Source organism: Lepidochelys kempii, chromosome 2, assembly GCF_965140285.1.
Source record: "Lepidochelys kempii isolate rLepKem1 chromosome 2, rLepKem1.hap1, whole genome shotgun sequence".
NCBI classification, from domain to species: domain Eukaryota; kingdom Metazoa; phylum Chordata; order Testudines; family Cheloniidae; genus Lepidochelys; species Lepidochelys kempii.
In genome coordinates, this window is record NC_136381.1 from 65,976,179 (window position 1) to 65,999,020 (window position 22,842).

Sequence of the window (22,842 nt, forward strand, 5' to 3'; positions counted from 1 at the left end):
TGCACAATGTACAGTTAGCCTTTGGAATTCCTTGCTACATGATATCACCAAGGCCTAAGAGCTTAATATGATTCATAAAAGGATTGGATAATGTTAAGGATAATAAGAATATTATTATATAATAAGAATATATAATAACAATATAATAAGAATATTCAGTTACAACAGCAAGGATTAAAAAAAACCACACAAGACTTTTGGAAAGGCTATGCTTTAGGGCATAAACCATCCTCAAATTAATTTGAGTTAGGAAGAAACTTTCCTTGTGATCAGGTAATTCCATGACTGTTTATTGCAGTGTTTGAACCTACTCCTGAAGTGGCTGGTATAGTCACCCTGGGAGACAGGATACTGGATTAGATTGGCCATTGATCTGATCTGGTGAGGCAACCTAGTTTCATGCCAAGCTGAATTGACAGTGGCACAAATTTGAAAGACACCTGGCAGTTTTCGAGTCACCAAAAGAATGATTATATGTTCTGGGCACAGTGGAGAACTTGAAATAAGCAAGTGAGAAGATTGAAGTGGGGTTCTCTGAAAAAACAACAACAACAAAAAACTTTAATGCTTTCCCTACCTCACTTTCTATGAGAATATTTGGGATGGAGCTGAGAACCAGACCTGAAGTTCAAAGTAGACACAAGAAACCAGGGCTAGAAAAATAATTATTTGACTTGATATAATGTGTGTTCAAGTTTATAGTCATGGGATTTCCAGCTGAAAATAATGAGAAAAGGAATAGATGCTAAGAAATTTGACTATAGAAAGCTGCTAGAAGAACTACTGTTTAATGGTGTTTTCCTCAGAGAGGGTACTCATATCATCGTGAAAATAGGAAGTGGCAATCCTGTACATGTCAGTAGGGGCAGATAAAGCTAAAGGTTTATGCTGTTAGATGAAGCCATATTCCACTTAATTCAGACCTTATTTTGAATGTGGACACTTTAGATCATGGAGTATGACAGATTAGCACTGTCCCTTCAGTGTCAAACTTCATTAGAAAATTAGCACCTGAATCTCATTTATAAGAGGCTACCTTATACCCCAATAGCAGTGTAAAGGGTAAATTATATTTACACCCACATTAGGGCTTTCTTACACGACTAGAGTGGTCTAAATTGGAATCTGAGTAAATGAGAATCAAGCTCTTAGTGATTCTGAGACCTTCAGCAACAAAAGTCCTCTACCACTTGAGCTAAAGGAAAACTTCATCAACTGTGAGATAGTACTGGGCTGTTATAGCTGCTGATGCAGCAACTCGTGGGACGCACGATCACATGCATGACGCTAATATGTTTCATGTTCCCTCAGTTAGACAAGGTCATCCCAAATGACTGAGATTCTTGGAGTTCAGGCCTCATATGGGGTGTCACTTTGCAATGAACCTCAGCTGTATACATACAGAGACCACTGATATCAGCACAGATTGAACCTTAGGCATTCAGCAGTACAACAAAAACCAAGTCCTTACAATGTGAACTAAAATGAATTCAGATATGTGGGACAAGCTTGATAAACAAGTAATACGATGACCTAGAGGTTCAGTGAAATCTCGCGCACAATAGCCTCCCTTCATTCAGAATAAGTGTAAAATGCAATTGAAATCGTTTATGGAACAAATAGCTGAAACAGTAGGAGACACCACCCAAATCACAGGTTGCATGGAAGGCTGGAGTAGAAGCTGAGTCATGCAGTCTGAGGGGTTTTCCCTGAGGTCTGACTGCAGACACAGAGGGCTGGTTATTATTTGAGAGAGAGCTCCATGTGTGTGGAGATAAGTAGGGAAAAAACCACAGAAGCACACAGAGAAGGCAGGAAAGAAGCCCCAGAGACAGTCAAAGAAGAACTTATAGTTGTTGAAAAAGCTGAAATAGCTCTTTGGGAAGAGCGTTTGCTGGAAAGAGGCTTGGAACTGTGAGCAAAGAACCTGTCTCCTGCTGTTTGGTCCTACTATGTCAGAGTAACAGGACTTTATGCACATTCTTTGTAAATAAACAAGATTGCAGCAAAGAAATATCTGACTCCATCATCAGTTTCTTCCCTTAATGGAAACAAGCCACAGAATTCTGAATTTCGGCTAACTGCTTGGGCCAAGTGTGTAGGACTGCTGGTAAAAGACTAAACTTTCTTTCCTGGCCCATGTAGTGCCAATCTTTAAAAACGGGAAGAAGGAAGATCCTGGGAACTACAGGCCAGTCAGCCTCACCTCAGTCCCTGGAAAAATCATGGAGCAGGTCCTCAAAGAATCAATCCTGAAGCACTTGCATGAGAGGAAAGTGATCAGGAACAGCCAGCATGGATTCACCAAGGGAAGGTCATGCCTGACTAATCTAATCGCCTTTTATGATGAGATTACTGGTTCTGTGGATGAAGGGAAAGCAGTGGATGTATTGTTTCTTGACTTTAGCAAAGCTTTTGACACGGTCTCCCATAGTATTCTTGTCAGCAAGTTAAGGAAGTATGGGCTGGATGAATGCACTATAAGGTGGGTAGAAAGCTGGCTAAATTGTCGGGCTCAACGGGTAGTGATCAATGGCTCCATGTCTAGTTGGCAGCCGGTATCAAGTGGAGTGCCCCAAGGGTCGGTCCTGGGGCCGGTTTTATTCAATATCTTCATAAATGATCTGGAGGATGGTGTGGATTGCACTCTCAGCAAATTTGCGGATGATACTAAACTGGGAGGAGTGGTAGATACGCTGGAGGGGAGGGATAGGATACAGAAGGACCTAGACCAATTGGAAGATTGGGCCAAAAGGAATCTGATGAGGTTCAATAAGGATAAGTGCAGGGTCCTGCACTTAGGACGGAAGAACCCAATGCACAGCTACAGACTAGGGACCGAATGGCTAGGCAGCAGTTCTGCAGAAAAGGACCTAGGGGTGACAGTGGACGAGAAGCTGGATATGAGTCAGCAGTGTGCCCTTGTTGCCAAGAAGGCCAATGGCATTTTGGGATGTATAAGTAGGGGCATAGCGAGCAGATCGAGGGACGTGATCGTTCCCCTCTATTCGACATTGGTGAGGCCTCATCTGGAGTACTGTGTCCAGTTTTGGGCCCCACACTTCAAGAAGGATGTGGATAAATTGGAGAGAGTCCAGCGAAGGGCAACAAAAATGATTAGGGGACTGGAACACATGAGTTATGAGGAGAGGCTGAGGGAGCTGGGATTGTTTAGCCTGCAGAAGAGAAGAATGAGGGGGGATTTGATAGCTGCTTTCAACTACCTGAAAGGGGGTTCCAAAGAGGATGGCTCTAGACTGTTCTCAATGGTAGCAGATGACAGAACGAGGAGTAATGGTCTCAAGTTGCAGTGGGGGAGGATTAGATTGGATATTAGGAAAAACTTTTTCACTAAGAGGGTGGTGAAACACTGGAATGCGTTACCTAGGGAGGTGGTAGAATCTCCTTCCTTAGAGGTTTTTAAGGTCAGGCTTGACAAAGCCCTGGCTGGGATGATTTAACTGGGAATTGGTCCTGCTTTGAGCAGGGGGTTGGACTAGATGACCTTCTGGGGTCCCTTCCAACCCTGATATTCTATGATTCTATGATTCTATGATTCTATGATCACCTGAAATGGATGAGGATTATAAAATGTGACATCTATGTCACATGACAGGAGTGAATATCCAGTAGCTACTCTTGTACCCAGATGGGCCATGGACTTCTGTGGACCTCACATGCTTGGGTGAGCTTTTCTAATAAAAACAGTATATGTGGCTTAACCATCTCTCTCTTTACTGGCTGGCCCCAGGGACAATGATGTTGTTTTAGTTCTTCATATCTAAAGGAGATTTCTTTAACATCAACAGCTAGAGTTTGTGATTTTGGAGGTGAATGTCTCAGCTTTGATCCTCACTGACAAGCACAGTATCAGTATTCATGCACCCACAGTTCATTACACATACACTGTATGAAGACAACTGGTTTGTAAATGCATGAGGGGAGAAAATTGCAACATAATGGGCCCATTGATTTTAATGGAGCAGGATCAGGCCCTTTATGATAGCTGACTAACAGAGTAATATAAAAGTAATGCAGATAATGATAGTAACGGAGAATTTGTTTCACTTTATTGGAATCTCATGTACTGCTGGTGGTAATATCACTTGTTTTCTGTAACATTTATCCATTTTCAAACTGTGAAATTGTTCAGTGTCTTTTGGAAACATGATGGCATTTCAGCTGCAGTTTAATCTCCTATTCAAATTATGTCTAACACACATAGCAAGTACAACGATGGCTAACAGCACACTGTCTTTGGTAGCTGGTACTGTATGTATAATTATTTACAATGAGTAAGCAATTTCCTTCAGGTCAAACATGCACAGAGCTTCTTATGTTGCTGAGCATGAGTACAGTGATCTTTGTCATCAGAATGAATAGGATTTTCTTTTTTTTAAAAAAATCAGCGAATTAAATATTATTATGTAAAGTGCATGGAATGTGGCTCATATTCTGTATTCATATTATTGTAGGGTTTTTAGAGGCGAGAGGCAAATTTTTTCTGTTATGGTTAGAGGATTTAGTCTACACTCATTTATTGATTTCAATAAGCACAAAGCTAATGAACTAATTTATTAATAGGAAGTGCTGTCCAGTGTTTAGATTAAGCATCTATTTGTCAGGACTAGTGAGCTCTGTTATTTGCTATCTGTGTGGATCAAAACATTGTGACTTGGATCCCCCTCTGTCATGGACCAAACCAGAATATTGAAACTGAGCACTCCCAAACTGTAGGAAAATTGATATGCAGATTGGAATCTCTGAAGCCGAGCAACGAAATTCATCCTGGTGTAACTCTACTGGTGTCAGTCAATCAAAGGTGATTGCTTTATATAATGTGGACACTGACGTTGAATGCAATTTAATGGCATACACAGCAGCTGGGTAAGTTGAAAATGGGAAGCCCTTATTACTGGATGACAGCTGGTCCTATGAATCAAGAGAAATGTATTATTATTATATTATGTACTGAAAAATTCTGTTTTGTAATGTCTAATGTTATTTACAAAAAGAAAAGGAGTACTGTGGCACCTTAGAGACTAACCAATTTATTTGAGCATAAGCTTTCGTGAGCTACAGCTCACTTCATCGGATGCATACTGTGGAAAATACAGAAGAAGTTTTTACACACACAGACCATGAAAAAATGGGTGTTTATCACTACAAAAGGTTTTCTCTCCTCCTACCCCACTACAAAAGGTTTTCTCTCCCCCTACTCCACTCTCACACCCATCTTTTCATGGTCTGTATAAAAACATCTTCTGTATTTTCCACAGCATGCATCCGATGAAGTGAGCTGTAGCTCACGAAAGCTTATGCTCAAATAAATTGGTTAGTCTCTAAGGTGCCACAAGTACTCCTTTTCTTTTTGCGAATACAGACTAACATGGCTGTTACTCTGAAACCTAATGTTATTTAGGTTTTCCTCTAAATTAAAATTAATGGCCAAAAGGAAAGCACTGGAAAGCTCTGTAAAATTTCATATTGCCAGGTCTGTTACTAGCCTTATGTCCAGTCACTATTCCAGATTTTTGTAAACACTGGATAAGTGAGTTCATAATCTTCTGATGAAATGTGGTGAATAAACTATTGTACAGCCTTGCAGGACAACTCATTTATGAGAATATAGGTGATCAAGAGCTAGTATTAATTTTAACAATAAATATGTATATTTCAGTAGTGCCCACAGGTTCCAATCAATCATGGCTAATTGTGCTAGGCAATCTATAAACACATATAAAGATGTGGGATGAAATCCTGGCCCTATTGAATCCATGGCTGCTACACTAAAGGCCTTGTAGTCTATTTTAAGACATGTATGATTCTATCTTCCTAGCTCCTTGAGGCTCATTTTGCTGCCCGATCCACATAGCAGTAAGAATATTATAGGAAAGTGAGTGATTTGCTTGCTCGTAGGCCCTGATCCTGCAATCATGTGACTCAGTAGGAATCTTCATGTATCTAGATACTGACATATGTAAGTGTTTGCAGGATCAGTGCTTTAATTGCAGGAAAGCATAAACACAGCAGTTGAGTCACAAGAGAGAGAAAACACCAGTAAGCTGTTCATCACAATGGTATTTAGCAGATATTTTTATGCTCAGAATTTGTTAACAGCAAACATAGCTCTTCATAACAATGGAGTAATATAGTGCAGCTACTATACAAACAGACTGAGAAAGCTCCACTTTCTTTTGAACAGAGATGGATCCCAATAAGAACTGATGCTTCATGCAGAGAAAAATAGTTACAAAGGCTATGCTAGTATGAGACAACATTCCATTTTGTCACAGCTCGTATTGTGCAAGCTTCATGCTCACAGGAAATACGTTAAGGGAAAGATGAACAAATAAAAATGCTTCTAATGCATTTATTATTGTAAACATACATGCATTATATTCAAACACTCAGTATAACTTACTTACTGCCACAGGCCAATTAGATCATCTCCAATCATATGTGGAAAGAGCTCAAGCTAATCTAATTGGCCCAAGAATGCTCCATTTATTTCTGGGTTTCTGATGTCTTTATACTATTAGAAAATGATCACTAAACATGCCCTCCAGTGAGAAGAGCCCATGCTCTCAGAAATGCAAGTTCAGAGGAGTATGGTTTTGAAAGTATTAATCTTTCACTGTAACTCCCAATTGGGGATTGGGGGGTGATACTCAATAGCCATTTGATGATAAATAGGAGAGTCTTTGCTACACACGATATGCAAAGATTACTACTATCTTTCAGTAAACTAGAAAGTGCCATATCAAGGGTTCATTGTTCTTTGGTAACATTTCAGAAGAGTCCTTCATCTTCTGAGTTCTGACAATAAGATATGGAGTCTTTTAATTCTAATCCAATATTTAGATTCAGACTTGGCTTTTCTTGGTTTAGAGAGTAAAAAAGATAAGGAGGAATTATTGACATTGGATTGGACTAAGGGAAGTCTTCATTAATATTTGGTACCTTTATCTATTTAACTGAGGAAACTGGTGTAGACTCTCCAGTAAATTGACTTTGGAGAAGACATGTTACCATTTGTATACTAGTAGCTCTTTGTATTGTATATATGTATTTTTAAAAGTAACGTTTTACTGTAATATATTGAAGATGTGAAGTGATGAAAGACATATTTACTAATTACTAGATAATCATTCTGCAATGTTAAATAATAATTCTGGTGTTCATGTCTCATATGAAAAGATTCCTTTTCCAGGTTTCAGATGGGTTACATTATCTAATAATTTCTATCTGATGGAATGAGAGATTATTGTATGGATCAAGTTGGCCCCAACGGTCTGTCATCTTCACATGCAACATTCTGTCAATAAGTTCACACAGTGTGAATCATTTAACTAAATTTGATTTTTTTCTTTCTATTTTCTTTCTCTTTTGTATTAATGCATTCAATACATTGAATTTCACTGATAAGGTATTGTGCCCAATATCATAAATATGCAGACAACTCTGAGCTCATCTAAATAGTTTGCTGGTAAAATCAAGAATGGAATTGCATCCACCAAGCCAGCAAGATTCACTACCATCTGAGTTTGAGTTCAAACAGTGTTCTTCAGTTGTAGCTGTAACTGCATTAAATGTCTTCAATAAAATTCCTACTTCTCCCTGAAGTGACTGAAGTAAAACATAACATCTTAGTCATATATTGTATCTCACATGAAATGTAATGATCTGAACTTACAGTACGTTAAGAACCTTTGTCACAGCACAAATTGAACAGTAGGCAAGGTCTAGTGTATGTTACAGGACATTAAAATGAGCATTCAACCAAAAGAAAATCATAAATTGACTCTGCCATAAATCTTGTGCACCCTTGGTGGCTATTAAAATTCCACCAAAAATTCACATGCTAACGATGTGATTCCAATCAAGACAATTTATCAACTTTATGGGCTGATTAAAACTATATTACACCATTAAGATTAACTCTTTGGTGCTGGGAATTAAGACTTTGTGCAGCTAAACTGCAGTGGTAGCTTTCGATCAGCCAACTCCAAGAGGTTAATAGGAAACTATAAACTTTTAAAACTTCAGCCCAGCACATAAAAAGATATATTTTCAAAAAGGTGTTATCCTATTCATGGCTCAATTTGTAAATATTCATTTGCCCAGGCAGCTGAATAACGTACATCCATCCATTTTCAAACACTGTTCATGTACACAACTTAGAGAGCTAGAAGCCTCTCATTTGCCCCTCCCCCACTTTGGATTTCAAGCCCCTTCTCTCTCAGCATATAACAGGGAGATGTCTACTTAAGGACAGGGGAACATGGTTCCATTAATCACAGAAAAGCATTCTGTAGGTAGAGAAAAGCATGCTCCGCACTTTTTCCACATACAAACGTGATATTCATGTGGAAACTGCCTGAATTAGTTTTTATGAATAGGGCCCTTGGTGACTAATTCTTTTCCGGGGAGGGTAAGAAGCAAATGTTATCCAGATGCATTCCTCTGGAAGTATTCCCAGTTTCTGGAAGTGAAAACTACTGTACCTGTGGTACAATACAGGGCAGTCAGTGAAATGTGATATCAGCATAAATAGTGCAACAGTGTTCCCTCCACTTCTCATCAGCACTATAAATTCTGATCTGTTTTAAAGAGCTACCAAGTAATCTGACAGCAATTGAGGTTCCTATAATCATAAGAGTACCTGTGCCTACACACACATATGTGTGTGCATTATAGTGACTACCTGATAGTCTCATCTCATCAGCTGAGTCAAGTCAGTTAAGCAGGAAATTCTGCCTACTTCTAATACCTGATTATCCTGAGAGGCAGAAAAAGAATCTCAGAAAGAGACACTTTTTGTACAGTATATGAAAATTCGCTGGCTGGGGAATCACATGAGTGATATGGAATATATGTGATCAGTACAATAATTTAGGAGCCCAACACTGCAAACACTTGCCAAAGTCAAAACAAGAGGGAAAGTGATACAGCTGAGGAAACACAGGTGAAGTAACTTGTCAAAGGTTACACAGCAGGTCCTTTCAGTGGCAGAGCTGGGAATAGAATACAGTCTCCTGACTGTAAGGGAGTTGGGCACAGATAGTCTGCCATAGCGGTCACTGCTGGGCTGGTATCCACACATCAAGGACAGTCACAAGAGAGTAGTCCATGAGTGGGTGGTGGAGGAATCGCTAGAGATGGGTTCAATATGCAGGAGTCAGGGTCAGAGTCAGGCTGGGGTCAGAGACCGGAGATCAGAGATAGTACCAGGCTGGAATCAGAAGGCAGGAGTCAAGGTCAGAGCCAGGCTGGGGTCAGACACTGGAGAGCAGAAGACAAGGTGTAGTCAGGAGCCACAGCAGACCAGAAGTCTGTGTGATTACCCAGACAACTTCCAGAGACTCCAGCTGGTAGGAGCAGAAACAACCAAAGCAGGGACCTTTGGGCACACACAGAACTTCCTACAGTTTTGACTGGATTTTTGCTGCCTTGGGCTGATTGGCTGTTTGTTTCAACCCTCTCCCTCCCCAACTCCATCTTCCTGCCTCACAGTCTCTTCACCTCCACAACTGCCCCTCTTATCCTCTTCTGCCCTGTTCCCCTCACCCCCAATCCCTTTTCTTTCCATATAGCTTATCCCCTCCTAAGTAACCGCCCTCTCCGTCCCCCCCCCCAATCATAAAACTAAAATGCCATTTGCCACTATCTCGTTGTTCCCTGTGCTGGGTGTGTTATAGTCCTTCCCCAACCCTGTGTCTGTCTTGTCTATTTAGACGGTCAGCTCTTTGGGCCAGGGATCATTTATTACTCTGTATTTGTACAGCACCCAGCACATTGGGGCCTCATTCTAAGTTGGTGCTTAGGCACTCTCATAATTAACATGATTAATAATAATACTGCAACAGGGTTAGAAAAATATAGTATCCATACAAATTTAAAAACTCCGAAACACTCTTGAATAGTTTTAGAGGAATTTCCAAAACAATCCATAACCTATATTGGATACATGATTTTGTGGTGAGAGATAAAGGAATTGTCGGCACTTGTTTGAGAAGAGCTGCTCATAGCAATGAGTCCTGTGTGCCATACCACAGTTTCTCCCATACTTAGTATGCTAAATGTTTCAGAAAAAATTCAGTTCTTGTGATTGTTCAGTGGCACCCACTGTGTCCCTGTACATGGAGTATACACTTTAGAAAGATACTTAGAATATTTGCTATCTGAAAAAAAGATATCACTGTAAACTGTCTTTGCTTCTGCTCCGCTATGCACACATCGGCTAGATTATGACCACGAAATGTCATGCAGAAAGTCTAATTCTTCTCTCTACCTTACAAAGAAACGTTGATTGAACAAATAATGATTGGGGCATACTGGTAACAACCTTGTTCTCTGTAATCTGTTATGTAGGGGTAATTTGAGTACTTTACATTATATCAGTTTTTCTAGAGGATAATTGTTCTAATGAGTTTAACCACACAGCGGTGTATTATGTAGGTTGTGACAGCCTCCTTCTCTAACAGCACAAAGAATCAGTCTTTTGTCAGTAATATACATGCTGAGGAGATGCCATACCACATTTGGAAAATCGCTCCCATGTTCATATACTGTTATTTGTATCAATGGATTTTTCCTGCGCAGAGTAAAAACTCTGAAAGGAATTTAGCATGGTATTTTAGCACACAGTACTTCGTAGTTTATTCTGTATGTTTCAAAAATAGATAAATAATATTAATGGCTATAAATGGCTGTATATATACAAAGGGTATTGGGACCTGATCCTGCAGGTGCGTCACAGGTGCATAACTTGAGTTATAAGAATAAAAATAAGCATGTGCTTAAGTGTTAGCAAGATCAGATCAATAGACACTAGGGCTTGGATCGTCAAAGGAATATAAAGGGATTAGGTGCCTAGAAGTGGGGAGCCAAACTCCCTTGGTTCCTTTTAAAGTCCCAGTCTACTTCCTACACAAATTTACTCCCACATTTCTATTTTTCCTGCCAAAATGCAGTGTGTTTTTTCAAAAATGTCTTGCTTATTGGATTGGGGAGCAAAGCCTAAATGCTAAATGGTAACTGGACAACACCTTGAGAGATATTTTGAAATTTTTATAATACCAACTGAAAGAATATCAATACTTTGCGGTTAGTAGCTTTAAAGAGTTGTGCTGACATTTACTTCAACTGCAAAAAACTTCTACTTTATTTGAGAACTAGTGATTAGATGGCCAATCAGCTTTCCTGAAAGGGGTGATGTTACTTTCATCACTGTCCTGTGACCCACAGAAAATCAGTTATCACATATGAGTTGAAATGAAACAAGGCTTTGAAAAGCTTGGAAGTGGGTCATCCCCCACTAATATTAAAAATGGATTCTCCACACCCCACATGCCCCCTTGGGTCAAAATAGCCTGAATCTGGCCTTCAGGGCATATTTCAAGGCTCTTCTCTTTTCATTGGCATTTGAAAATGGGGGAGCATGAATTGCAACTGTAAAGGTGGAATTGTTTCTAAGGGAGCAGGATTAGTAGCAGGTGATTTTGCATTGTTGTACTCAGGCTTTATTTTAAAGTTATGTCAAGGGCACCTAGGATAGGTGCATTTTTCACATTTTTATAAATCAAATTAAATAAACAAGCCTTTTCTGCTTCAGCTACAGAGTATTTTTTCCTGGTCCCTATTTCCAGGTTCTCGAATCCTTTTTCTATGTTTGAGACTCCTGGAGTTCAGACACAGATGTGAAAAAAAAAGTTCAGTTTGCCAGTAAATTAAGTAGGGTTAATTTTATGACAACAGTGTTCTTACTTACTGTTAAATCTCTTTCTTTGTCTTCCTTTATCTGTCAAAGATTTTATGCATCAGTGAAAATGGGTGTTTCTTCATTCTGTGATGCACCATTTTTGGTGATTGCTGTTTATGTTGCTTTGTCTGGTCTATGGGTGAACCATACTTTAGCAGGCTCCAAATTCTTCCCCTACTTCCCAGGTGTTCCTCTTCAGTAGGATACTCTTTTTTTTTTTGCATCATAATACACAGTTGGAGAGATAGAAAATTGATAATTATTGAGGACTAGATTGGGACTATGCAATCTGCATTGTGATGCTACCACTGGTGCAGCCCAGGAAGGAAATTGCTGCTCCATAGATGGAGTAAACTATGACAGGTTTATATCTGGTGCAGCATATACTGGCCTGTGCATTTTGTGAACCTTCTCCCACCCACCAGTGTAGTATGAAGTTGTAGTAGGTCTGCAAAGCCTACTTCTACTCCCATGCTCCTTCCCATAATGGGACTTGCCAGCAGAAGGGATATTTTACATCAGCTTGCTCCAATCCAGTATCTGGGCCACATCCCCTTCACAGCTCCAGTACTCCTCATTCCCCTTCCCCATTTGATGATCTCCCCTGCCTCCCTCCCTGGAGCAGGCACCCACTGTGGCTCCTCCTTCTGCCAATATCAACAGGATGGTCCTGAGTGTAACATGGTGTCTGCTGCTACCTCCTGGCCTGCCCCTGCCTCCCTACTGATTGGTCCCAACCACATGGGCTTCAGTGTGTGGAGCTGTCAATGCTCCAGGTTTGGGGGGAAGAAGGGGGTCCTTGAGGATCCTCAGAGGCCCTCACTCAACACACAGAGCCCTCTTCTATATAGAAAGGGCTCCTCCTTCTACATTCTCATGCTCCTGGACCCCACTTGGGCTCCCCCTGCCATGCCTCCTCAGAGAGGGTCCGTAGGTTCCCCATCCACTCATAGCTTTTCTCTGGGACTCCTCCGCCAAGGATCTCACGTCATAAGCCCCAAGGAGGCAACCAGGTCCCTAGACTAACCATTTCCTGTGAAAAAAGTGCAGACTGGTAGCTGTGCTAGGAGAATAGATTCTTAAATTGGAAGAACAAGTATGGACCATACAGACAGACTGAGGAGTTCTTGAACAACCTGATTCAGGGCACATCACTACTTCAAATTCAAGGAAGAAAAGAACTGGCCACCAAAGAATCAGATAGAGAAGAAATCAGAGAGAACATAAGAACATAAGAATGGCCATACTGGGTCAGAACAAAGGTTCATCCAGCCCAGTATCCTATTTGCCAACAGTGCCCAATGCCAGGTGCTCCAGAGGGAGTGAACCTAACAGGTAATGATCAAGTGATCTCTCTCCTGCCATCCATCTCCACCCTCTGACAAACAGAGGCTAGGGACAACATTCCTTACCCATCCTGGCTAATAGCCATTAATGGACTTAACCTCCATGAATTTATCCAGTTCTCTTTTAAACCCTGTTATAGTCCTAACCTTCACAACCTCCTCAGGCAAGGAGGTCCACAGGTTGACTGTGCGCTGTGTAAAGAAGAACTTCCTTTTATTTGTTTTAAACCTGCTGCCCATTAATTTCACTTGGTGCCCCTAGTTCTTATATTATGGGAACAAGTAAATAACTTCTCCTTATTCACTTTCTCCACACCACTCATGATTTTATATACCTCTATCATATCCCCCTTTGTCTCCTTTTTTCCAAGCTGAAAAGTCCTAGCCTCTTTAATCTCTCCTCATATGGGACCCGTTCCAACCCCCTAAACATTTTAGTTGCCCTTTTCTGAACCTTTTCTAATGCCAGTATATCTTTTTTGAGATGAGGGGACCACATCTGAAAGCGGTATTCAACGTGTGGGCGTACCATGGATTTATATAAGGGCAATAAGATATTCTCTGCCTTATTCTCTATCCCTTTTTTAATGATTCCTAACATCCCGTTTGCCTTTTTGACTGCTGCTGCACACTGTGTGACATCTTCAGAGAACTATCCACAATGACTGCAAGATCTCTTTCCTGATTAGTTGTAGGTAAATTAGCCCCCATCCTATTATATGTATAGTTGGGGTTATTTTTTCCAATGTGCATTACTTTACATTTATCCACATTACATTTCATTTGCCATTTTGTTACCCAATCACTTAGATTTGTGAGATCTCTTTGAAGTTCTTCACAGTCTGCTTTGGTCTTAACTATCTCGAGCAGTTTAGTATCGTCTGCAAACTTTGCCACCTCACTGTTTACCCCTTTCTCCAGATCATTGATGAATAAGTTGAATAGGATTGGTCCTAGGACTGACCCTTGGGGAACACCACTAGTTACCCCTCTCCATTCGGAAAGTTTACCATTTATTCCTACACTTTGTTCCCTGTCTTTTAACCAGTTCTCAATCCATGAAAGGATCTTCCCTCTTATCCCATGACAACTTAATTTACATAAGAGCCTTTGGTGACGGACGTTGTCAAAGGCTTTCTGGAAATCTAAGTACACAATGTCCACTAGATCCCCCTTGTCCACATGTCTGTTGACCCCTTCAAAGAACGCTAATAGATTAGTAAGACATGATTTCTCTTTACAGAAACTATGTCGACTTTTGCTCAACAATTTATGTTCTTCTATGCATCTGACAATTTTATTCTTTACTATTGTTTCAACTAATTTGCTTGCTTGGCTTGGCAGAGTCAATTTCACAAGGCTGAACATAATTATTATATCCATTGGACAAGAGAATGTAAACAGAAAATTGTAAATGATATTTTGAAAATTGATTGAGGACATTTTACTAGTGGCCCCAAAAGCTACAATTGAAAAAGAAGGGCATGCTTGTTAAAAAAAACCCCTGACTTAGAGGAGAAGAAAAGGCAGCTATAAAAATTACACATTTAGCGAGAGAGAGAGAAAAAATGGAAGAAAGGGGAAGTTGATAGCAATGAATATAAAATAGCGGCTAGGAATTGTAGAAAATGTATAAGGGAAGCAAAAGGACACACGAGAACTGTACGTTCAGCAGAGTTAAGGACAATAAGAACAAGTTTTTTAAGTATCTTAGGAACAAAAATAATCCAATCAATGGTATTGGTCCATTAGATGGACTAGATGGAAATGGAAGAATTATCAATGATAATGCAGAAAAAACAAGTATTCAATAAATATTAATATTTTGTAATTGTGAAAAAATGGATGATGTAGTCATATCAGGAGGAGGATGAAATACTTTCCATTCCAAGTGAAACTCAAAAGGATATTAAACAGCAGCTACTAAAATGAGACATTTTTAAATCAGGTCTGGATAAGTTACATCCAAGAGTTTTAAAACAGCTGGACCACTAATGTTGATTTTAGTAACTCTTGGAGTACTGGCAAAGTTCCAAAAGACTGGAAGAAAGCTAATACTGTGCCAATATTTGAAAAGGATAAAGTGGACTACCTGCTTAATTATAGGCCTGTCAGGCTGACAATGATCCTGGGCACAATAATGGAACAGCTCATATGGGACTCAATTAATAAAGAATTAAAGAAAGCTGATATAATTAAGGCCAATCATCATGAGTTTGTGGAAAACAGAGCCTATCAAACTAACTTGATACTTTTTTGATGAGATTCAAGTTTTGTTGATAAAGTTAATAGTGTTTATGTGATACACTTAGACTTCCGTAAGGCATTTGACTTGATAGCACAAGACATTTTGATTGTGCTATCAAGAACACAAAATCAACACGGCACACATTAAATGGATTTAAAACTGGCTAAATGATATATCTCTAAATGTAATGGTTAATAAGGAATCATCAATAAGTGGATGTGTTTCTAGTGGGGTCCCTCAAGGATTGGTTTTTGGCTCTATGCTATTTAACATTTTTATCAATAACATGGGAGAAAACAAAGTCATCACTGATAAAGTTTGCAGATGACATAAAGATTGAAGGAGTGGTAAATAATGAAGAGGACAGGTCATAGATACAGAGTGATCTGGATTGGTTGGTAAATTGGGCAGAAGCAAACAATATATATTTTAATACAGCCAAATGTAAAGTTATACATATAGGGATAAAGAATTTAGGCCATACATATAGGATGAGGGACTTTATCCTGGGAAGCAGTGACTCTGAAAAAGAGTTGGGGGTCATGGTGGATAACCAGCTGAAGAGGATCTCACGGTATGCTGCTATTGCCAAAAGCATTAATGTGATCCTTGGCAGTATAAACAGGCAAATCTCAAATAGGAGTAAGGATATTATATTACCTTTGTATTTGCCAGTGGTATGACCATGACTGTAATATTGTGTCTAGTTCTGGCATTCACAATTCAAGAAGGATGTTGATAATCTGGAGTGAGTTCAGAGAAGAGCCAAGAGCCAAGAACAATTGAAGGGTAAGAAAATGTTCCTTATAGAGAAAGATTTCAGGAGGTCAACCTATTTAGCTGAAGAAAAGTTAAGGAGTGACTTGATCATAGTTTATAAATAAGGTTACGATTTAGTGACGGAAATCATAGAATCCGTGACTTCCAGCAACCTCCATGACTTCAGCCTGCAGTGGTCTGGAGCTGCAGAGTCCCCCACTGCCTGCAGGGGAAGGGAGCTGTTCGGTACCCCCACCACCTCTGGTGGCCTCCGGAGCACCAAGCTGCTGAAGGCGGTCCCCAGAGCTGTGAGTGGTGGGGGAACCCTTCAGCTCCAAGCCGCCATGGGCGGTGGGGACCCTCAGAGCTACCAGTGGTGGGGGTACCCCTGAGCTCCCAGCCGCCGTGGGTGGTGGGGTCCCTGGAGCTGCCAGTGGTGGGGGAACCCCGAGCTCCCAGCTGACACGGGCCCCCAGAGCTGTGGGCGGCAGGAGTACCCCACAGCTCCCAGACCCACAGCCCCTGCACAGCCGCTTGCTTCAGGCAGTGTGCGGACCCGCAGATCCCCATTTTATCACAGATATTTTTAGTAAAAGTCACGGACAGGCCCTTGCTTCTGTGAATTTTTTGTTTTTGCCTGTGATCTGTCTGTGACTTTTACTAAAAATATCTGTGACAAAATCTTAGCCTTATTAATAAGTACATACATGAGAAACAAAAATTTGATAATGGGGCCTTCAATCTAGAAGAGAAAAGTATAACACAATCCAATGACTGAAAGTTGAAGCTAGACAAATTCAGACTGGAAATAGGGCATACATTTTTAACCATCAGAGTAATTAACTATTGGAACTAATTACCAAGGGGCTTGGTGGAGTCTCCATCACTGACAATTTTTAAAGTGATATTGAATGTTTTTTGAAAAGATATGCTCCAGCAATTATTTTGTGGATATTCTATGGCCTGTGTTATACAGGAGGCCGAACTAGATGATCACAATGGTCCCTTTTGCACTTTTAATTTATGAATCTATGAATTAAGCATTGGAACAACTTAGTAAAGGTTGTGGTGAATTCTGTCTCTCTGGCAATTATTAAATAAAGATTGAATATGTTTGTAAAAGATATGCTTTCGTTCAAACCATAAATAATTCAAGGAATTCCTATGTCCTGTGTTACACAGAAGTTCATACTAGATGATCACAATGGTCCTTTCTGGCCTTATAATCTATGAATCTAAGAGAAACACCCTCACCAAAAGTCATAATGGAATGTCCTATGAGTTGTTCCACTGTGCAACTTGACATCTCTTTCCCAAAAAGATGTGACAAAGTAATTCAGTCAGTTGAATGAACTGTACAGATGAGCACGCCTAGGTGCTGCATAATTTAATAAATAGTACTAATCACTTCCATTTCCATGTTGATATTAAAGAGTCTGTTCATGCAAAAAAAAAAGTATTATGCAGCTGTTCTGTGCTTTCCTTTAGAATTTTTATGTGGGAGGCGTAGGCTGCATAATAAAAAATATTCCTGTATTATGTGTTCATCTGTATGTGGGAGGGTTTGAGCAAACATTCAGAAAAAAGGGCTTGAAGGAACATCTCCTTTGACTCATAGAACAGCAGAGCAGATCATCATTTTAGCCCTGGTCTACACTAGGACGTTAGGTCGAATTTAGCAGCGTTAAATCGATGTAAACCTGCACCTGTCCACACAATGAAGCCCTTTATTTCGACTTAAAGGGCTCTTAAAATCGATTTCCTTACTCCACCCCTGACAAGTGGATTAGCGCTTAAATCGACGTTGCTGGCTCGAATTTGGGGTACTGTGGACACAATTCGATGGTATTGGCCTCCGGGAGCTATCCCAGAGTGCTCCATTCTGACCGCTCTGGACAGCACTCTCAACTCAGATGCACTGGCCAGGTAGACAGGAAAAGAACCGCGAACTTTTGAATCTCATTTCCTGTTTGGCCAGCGTGGCAAGCTGCAGGTGACCATGCAGAGCTCATCAGCACAGGTGACCATGATGGAGTCCCAGAATCGCAAAAGAGCTCCAGCATGGACCGAACGGGAGGTACGGGATCTGATCACTGTTTGGGGAGAGGAATCCGTGCTATCAGAACTCCGTTCCAGTTTTCGAAATGCCAAAAACTTTGTGAAAATCTCCCAGGGCATGAAGGACAGAGGCCATAACAGGGACCCGAAGCAGTGCCGCGTGAAACTGAAGGAGCTGAGGCAAGCCTACCAGAAAACCAGAGAGGCGAACAGCCGCTCTGGGTCAGAGCCCCAAACATGCCGCTTCTATGATGAGCCGCATGCCATTTTAGGGGTTTCAGCCACCACTACCCCAGCCGTGTTGTTTGACTCCTTCAATGGAGATGGAGGCAATACGGAAGCAGGTTTTGGGGGCGAAGAAGATGATGAGGAGGTTGTAGATAGCTCACAGCAAGCAAGCGGAGAAACCGGTTTTCCCGACAGCCAGGAACTGTTTCTCACCCTAGACCTGGAGCCAGTACCCCCCGAACCCACCTAAGGCTGCCTCCTGGACCCAGCAGGCGGAGAAGGGACCTCTGGTGAGTGTACCTTTTAAAATACTATACATGGTTTAAAAGCAAGCATGTGAAAGGATTACTTTGCCCTGGCATTTGCGGTTCTCCTAGATGTAGTCCTAAAGCCTTTGCAAAAGGTTTCTGGGGAGGGCAGCCTTATTGCGTCCTTCATGGTAGGACACTTTACCACTCCAGGCCAGTAACACGTACTCGGGAATCATTGTAGAACAAAGCATTGCAGTGTATGTTTGCTGGCATTCAAACAACATCCGCTCTTTATCTCTCTGTGTTATCCTCAGGAGAGTGAGATACAATTCATGGTCAACTGGTTGAAATAGGGTGCTTTTCTTCAGGGGACACTCAGAGGAGCCCATTCCTGCTGGGCTGTTTGCCTGTGGCTAAACAGAAATGTTCCCCGCTGTTAGCCACAGGGAGGGGGGAAGGTTGAGGGGGTAGTGACGCGGTGGGAGGAGGCAAAATGCGACCTTGTAACGAAAGCACATGTGCTATGTATGTAATGTTAACAGCAAGGTTTACCCTGAAAGAGTGTAGCCACTATTTTATAAAATGTGTCTTTTTACATACTGCTGTCCCTTTTTTTTTCTCCACCAGCTGCATGTGTTTCAATGATCACAGGATCTTCTCCTTCCCAGAGGCTAGTGAAGCTTAGAAAGAAAAAAAAATGCACTCGCGATGAAATGTTCTCCGAGCTCATGCTGTCCTCCCACACTGACAGAGCACAGACGAATGCGTGGAGGCAAATAATGTCAGAGTGCAGGAAAGCACAAAATGACCAGGAGGAGAGGTGGCAGGCTGAAGAGAGTAAGTGGCGGGCTGAAGAGAGTAAGTGGCGGGCTGAAGATAGGGCTGAAGCTCAAATGTGGCGGCAGCGTGATGAGAGGAGGCAGGATTCAATGCTGAGGCTGCTGCAGGACCAAACCAGTATGCTCCAGTGTATGGTTGAGCTGCAGCAAAGGCAGCTGGAGCACAGACTGCCACTGCTGCCCCTCTGTAACCAACCGCCCTCCTCCCCAAGTTCCATAGCCTCCACACCCAGACACCCAAGAACGCGGTGGGGGGGCCTCCGGCCAACCAGCCACTTCACCACAGAGGATTGCCCAAAAAAAAGAAGGCTGTCATTCAATAAATTTTAAAGTTGTAAACTTTTAAAGTGCTGTGCTTAAAGTGCTGTGTGGCATTTTCCTTCCCTCCTCCACCACCCCTCCTGGGCTACCTTGGTAGTCATCCCCCTATTTGTGTGATGAATGAATAAAGAATGCATGAATGTGAAGCAACAATGACTTTATTGCCTCTGCAAGCGGTGATTAAAGGGAGGAGGGGAGGGTGGTTAGCTTACAGGGAAGTAGAGTGAACCAAGGGGTGGGGGGTTTCATCAAGGAGAAACAAACAGAACTTTCACACCGTAGCCTGGCCAGTCATGAAACTGGTTTTCAAAGCTTCTCTGATGCGTACCGCGCCCTCCTGTGCTCTTCTAACCGCCCTGGTGTCTGGCTGCGCGTAACCAGCAGCTAGGCGATTTGCCTCAACCTCCCACCCCGCCATAAACGTCTCCCCCTTACTCTCACAGATATTGTGGAGCACACAGCAAGCAGTAATAACAGTGGCAATATTGGTTTCGCTGAGGTCTCAGCGAGTCAGTAAACTGCGCCAGCGCGCCTTTAAACGTCCAAATGCACATTCTACCACCATTCTGCACTTGCTCAGCCTGTAGTTGAACAGCTCCTGACTACTGTCCAGGCTGCCTGTGTACGGCTTCATGAGCCATGGCATTAAGGGGTAGGCTGGGTTCCCAAGGATACATATAGGCATTTCAACATCCCCAACAGTTATTTTCTGGTCTGGGAATAAAGTCCCTTCCTGCAGCTTTTGAAACAGACCAGAGTTCCTGAAGATGCGAGCATCATGCACCTTTCCCAGCCATCCCACGTTGATGTTGGTGAAACGTCCCTTGTGATCCACCAGAGCTTGCAGCACTATCGAAAAGTACCCCTTGCAGTTTATGTACTCGGCGGCTTGGTGCTCCGGTGCCAAGATAGGGATATGGGTTCCTTCTATAGCCCCACCACAGTTAGGGAATCCCATTGCAGCAAAGCCATCCACTATGACCTGCACATTTCCCAGGGTCACTACCCTTGATATCAGCAGATCTTTGATTGCGTGGGCTACTTGCATCACAGCAGCCCCCACAGTAGATTTGCCCACTGCAAATTGATTCCCAACTGACCGGTAGCTGTCTGGCATTGCAAGCTTCCACAGGGCTATCACCACTCGCTTCTCAACTGTGAGGGCTGCTCTCATCTTGGTATTCATGCGCTTCAGGGCAGGGGAAAGCAAGTCACAAAGTTCCATGAAAGTGCCCTTACGCATGCGAAAGTTTCGCAGCCACTGGGAATCGTCCCAGACCTGCAACACTATGCGGTCCCACCAGTCTGTGCTTGTTTCCCGAGCCCAGAATCGGCATTCCACAGCATGAACCTGCCCCATTAGCACCATGATGTATGCATTGGCAGGGCCCATGCTTTCAGAGAAATCTGTGTCCATGTCCTGATCACTCACGTGACCGCGCTGACGTCGCCTCCTTGCCCGGTATCGCTTTGCCATGTTCTGGTGCTGCATATACTGCTGGATAATGCGTGTGGCGTTTAATGTGCTCCTAATTGCCAAAGTGAGCTGAGCGGCCTCCATGCTTGCCTTGGTATGGCGTCCGCACAGAAAAAAGGCGTGGAACGATTGTCTGCCGTTGCTCTGACGGAGGGACGGGCGACTGACGACACGGCTTACAGGGTTGGCTTCAGGGAGCTAAAATCAACAAAGGGGGTGCCTGTACATCAAGGAGTATTTCAGGCAGGACTGCACGGAGGGTTCCAATAAGAAATGGTGCACCTAAGTTATCGTTCTTATTGGAACAAGGAGGTTAGCCTGGCCTCTGATTGATACATGGCTAGATTTACCTCGCTGCACCTTCTCTGTGAGTGACTGCAGTGTGATCTAGAGGAATGAGTCCCCTAGACAGGGGAGGAGGCAAATGAGTACAAAACTAATCTGGTCTATTTCTTGTTCTGACCCACTCCATCTATCTTTTACATCTTTGGCTGGCAGCAGATGGTGCAGAAGGACTGCATGCCATCCACATCTCATGGCTGCTCGGCAGAAGATGGTACAGTACGACTGCTAGCCATCTTCATCTCTTGCCTGCCTGGCAGAAGATGGTACAATACGACTGCTAGCTATCCTCATCTCTTGCCTGCCTGGCAGAAGATGGTACAGTATGACTGCTAGCAGTCCGTATCGCCTGCCCGCTCACCATAAGATGGTTCAATAGGACTGACTGCAGGACTAAAGAGAATGACCTGGTCAGGTCACTCCAAATTTAGTCCCTGCGCCCATGTCTGCCCAGGCGCTCCCAGCCGATGTGGCCAGGAGCACCTCGGACACGACGAGGACGACTACCAATCATATTGCACCGTCTGCTGCCAGAAGGCAATGGGTTGCTGCTACTGTGCAGCAAAGCCGTACCGCATCTGCCAGCACCCAGGAGACATAGGGTGACGGTTACCTGAGCGGGCTCCATGCTTGCCGTGGTATGGCGTCTGCACAGGTAACTCAGGAAAAAAGGCGCGAAATGATTGTCTGCCCTTGCTTTCATGGAGGGAGGGAGGGAACGGGGGCCTGACGATACGTACCCAGAACCACCCGCGACAATGTTTTAGCCCCATCAGAGTGCTCCATTGTGACTGCTCTGGACAGCACTCTCAGATGCCCGATTGTTTGCCGTTGCTCTGATGCCGGGAGGGGTGCTTACAGGGTTGGCTTCAGGGAGCTAAAATCAACAAAGGGGGTGGCTTTACATCAAGGAGTATTTCAGGCAGGACTTCACGGAGGGTTCCAATAAGAAATGGTGCACCTAAGTTTTTGTCCTTATTGGAACAAGAAGGTTAGCCTGGCCTCTGATTGATACATGGCTAGATTTACCTCGCTGCACCTTCTCTGTGAGTGACTGCAGTGTGATCTAGAAGAATGAGTCCCCTAGACGGGGGATGGGGGGAAGCAAATGAGTACAAAACAAATCTGGTCTATTTCTTGTTTTGATCCACTCCATCTATCTTTTACATCTTTGGCTGGCAGCAGACGGTGCAGAAGGACTGCATGCCA